The following is a 3,338-nucleotide window of genomic DNA, read 5'->3' on the forward strand; positions in this document are numbered from 1 at the left end:
GGCTCTAGTGCCCCACCCAGAGGTCCTGTGGCTGAGTTCCCATCCCAGCCAGACCACTTCCACTTGGCAAGCCAGCCAGTACGTGACAGAGAGGGTCCAGACCCTAGGGAGGGACTGATTGGAACCTGGCCTGAATCTCCTCGGCCCATCAGTCTTCCTAGAGACTTTTCCACAAGACAGTGACACAGACAAGGGCCACACAGATTGGCAGTCGATGTCGGCTCCCGGGTAGGTGCCTTGAGCCTCCTGAGAGCAGAGTCCCTTGTCTCTTCTCAAAGGTGGACTAGGAAGGTTAATTCTGTGATCTGCATCCTAAAGATGAACACCTGGGTTATTTTCAATCTTTTCTATCTTACTTGTGAATCTGATCTTGAGTGGGAGCTTGATTTATGCCAGGCTGCTCTGATCAGGAGAAGGTAAATGGGGAGAGGTGGTCAGGACACAGGAGATGAGAAAAGCAAGGATGACCAGGAAAGGGGCAAAAGGTAGAAAAATGTAGAAAAAATGAGAGAAGCAAGAGAAAGAAGCAAAACAAATGTGGGCAACCACACAAGACAGAAAGGAGACAGAGCAGAAGGGAAGGAAACAGAAAGAGAGTGTGATGAGTGGAGAAGTACGTGAGCAAGGAGAGAGGAGAGCCAGGAAGAGGACATCAGGGGCCGACAGAGCTCGGTGAGGATACCTCCTGTGAGCAGGGGGGTCAGGAACCCTGGGCTGGTCCTCAGTCCCTACAGAAACCTGGCGAGCCCAGTACACCAGGTCAGACGCGTAAACCAGCAGGTTGATGGCTGTCAGGATGGCCATAGCCAGTCGCTGGTCCCAGAAGCACATGTCATAGTTGAGCCCATTGATGCAGCCCATATTACTGGACCGGTGGGGCTGTCTGCCAAACTGCTCATTGAACTGGTAGAGCAGCCAGAGGACCGAGCACTGACATAGAGGAGGACGGAGAGCAGGCTGAGCACAAGCTGAAAAATGGGATACAGGCTGGGCAGCCTGCATTGCCATTTGCCCAGGTTCAGCAGGATGGCCAGGGCTGCTGGGATGAAGCAGATGGATGACACGGCCACACACCACTGCAGGGCCGGCTGGTGCAGGTACAGGGAGGTGTTGATGATGCAGGTGAAGATGAAACCAGCCATAAAGGTCTCCAGCACCTTCAGCAGGCCTGCCATGGTGAGCACACAGCAGGAGGTCTCTTTGAACCCATAGGTGATCCGCATGCAGACTACTTACAGGGCATGTAGCACAGATGCCACACAGGGGAACGTAGTGGCACGGATGGCCCGGTGCCGGTAAGGACCATCAGGCAGGAACTGGACAAAGGTGACAGAGTAGATGATGGAGGCCGAGAGACAGAGGAGGGTGGTGTTGCACCAGAAGAAAGGAAAGCAGGACGAGAGCTCACGTAAGTCGACTATGGAGATGATGAGGGTCACAATGAAGCAGATGCACCAGAAGGACATGGACCAGTTACCTGTGGCCCCTCTCCAGATGCCCATGTCGGCCACCAGAGAGAAGGCCACGCAGGAGGAGAAGAGCTGTGGCGGGCGGAGGCAGAGACAGCAGCACGTGACCTCCAAGAAGCCCCTGTCTCAGGTGTCACCCCAGTGCACATGGGCTGTGCTGGTCTGGCTGGTGGTGGATCGAGTCAGCCTCCTGGAACAGGCTCAGGACCCTGTGATGGCTGAGGCTCAGGATCTGTGGAGTTGGAACCAATGGTCAGACACTTGGACAACAACACAGCCGCTCCACAATGGTTCTCCCCACCCATCACCCTCGCCCTTGTCAGGAGACTGCCTCATCCCAAAATCTCACAGCCATGTTTGGTCTGGCCCCAAACCATGAATATTTGGGGCGTCTTGTGCTGCATACCATTATCTTTTGGGGTTGTAAGGTAGGATCATCCTTACGTACAACCTCAAATCTTCAAGTCTCTCAAAATCGAGAACAATTTTTTAAAATTTCATTTTTGTAGCAGAATTTGAGCTGAATGTACATGAGACAATTCATGGTCTCACGGTTCTCCGCCTCCCCCTCAGAGAGGACCCAGAAGGCCCACGCCCGCTCACGCAAGCTTGGTTTGCTCCAGATTAGGGGCACAAACCAGTTTGTACTGGAGGTAGCCCCGAGGATTTGTTTTGTTTTTCTTCATGGTATTTTCTGGAAGACATGGTGTAGAATCAGTATTGTTTCTTCCCTAAGGGTTTGGAAGCTGCAGTGTTTTAATTTCACAAGAAAATCCAGATTTCTTGCTCCTTTAGAAACCTCAGGAGATCTGGTGTCACTGGGCTGTGTTCCCTTGGGGTTGGGGGAGTAGCTGGGGGTGAGCATCGGCTATGCCCTCTTTACTGTTTTCCATTTATACCTTTGTGTAGTTTTCTATATTTCTCTTATTCTCCTGTATAATCAACATAAACAGGGCTATGATCATCTCACGTGTGCCTATTTCCCCCTCTTTGGGATGGCCAAAGGGATGCCTGCTCACACGAGCGTCCACCCCTTCATCCAGGGAGCATCGGTGTTCTCAACATCTTGTACAGCCTTCAACACATGTCACAGGCTCTGAAACTGTATTTAGACATGTGTTTGCATACATGCACACATGCCTGTAGGGAGTATCTTCTTTATTTTCTGTTTTGTAAACATAAGACCGTGCCATGCACACGGCATCTTGCTTTTCCACCACCCCCAGCAGGTGCAGCTGGTCTTCTCCAGGGGCCCTAGTCCTCTCCATCCCCTTTACTTCCTTCCTTCCCTCCTGGCTCCTGTGGGCATTTGGACTGACCCCCCTTCTCTAGATCAGTGGACCCTCTCCTGTGAGTCTCAGACACTGGGGGACACAGGATATGACAAGGGGTCCTGGGATCCCTGTGACCACCATACTCTAGAGCAGGAGGTTGGCAAGGTTTTCTGGGAACTTAAAAAAAATATGACAAATAATATATTTTTCATTTCTGGAAATTCATTTTGTTCTACTAGAGTTGTTGCATAAGGTTACCATGAGCTTGGTGGCTTAAAACAAGAGAGATTTATTTTCTCACAGTTCTGAAGGTCAGAAGTCTGAAATCAAGGTGTCAGCAGGGCTATGCTGCCTGCGATGCTCCAAGAGGGTCCGTCCTTGCCTCCTTTAGCTTCTGGAGACCCCTTATCTTGTAGCCCCCCACCCTTAACTCCATCTCTGTCTTCATGTGCTCATCTTCTCTCAACTCTGTGTGGGTAAATCTCTGCATCCTTTCTCTCGTAAAGACACCAGTCACTGGACTGTAGTCCCACCCTCCATCCAGGATGATTTCCATCCCCAAATCTTTAGTTAAGTATGTTTGCATCACCATGCT

General features: G+C 51.1%; 1 pseudogene; it reads right to left on the reverse strand.

Annotated features, from left to right (window-relative positions):
• Positions 1-6: 6 nt before the first annotated feature.
• Positions 7-3,338, reverse strand: part of LOC104989428 — a 5,044-nt pseudogene continuing 1,712 nt past the window's right edge.

The sequence above is a fragment of the Bison bison genome, unplaced genomic scaffold, assembly GCF_000754665.1.
Source record: "Bison bison bison isolate TAMUID 2011002044 unplaced genomic scaffold, Bison_UMD1.0 scf7180017864155, whole genome shotgun sequence".
In the NCBI taxonomy this organism is placed as follows: Eukaryota; Metazoa; Chordata; class Mammalia; order Artiodactyla; family Bovidae; genus Bison; species Bison bison.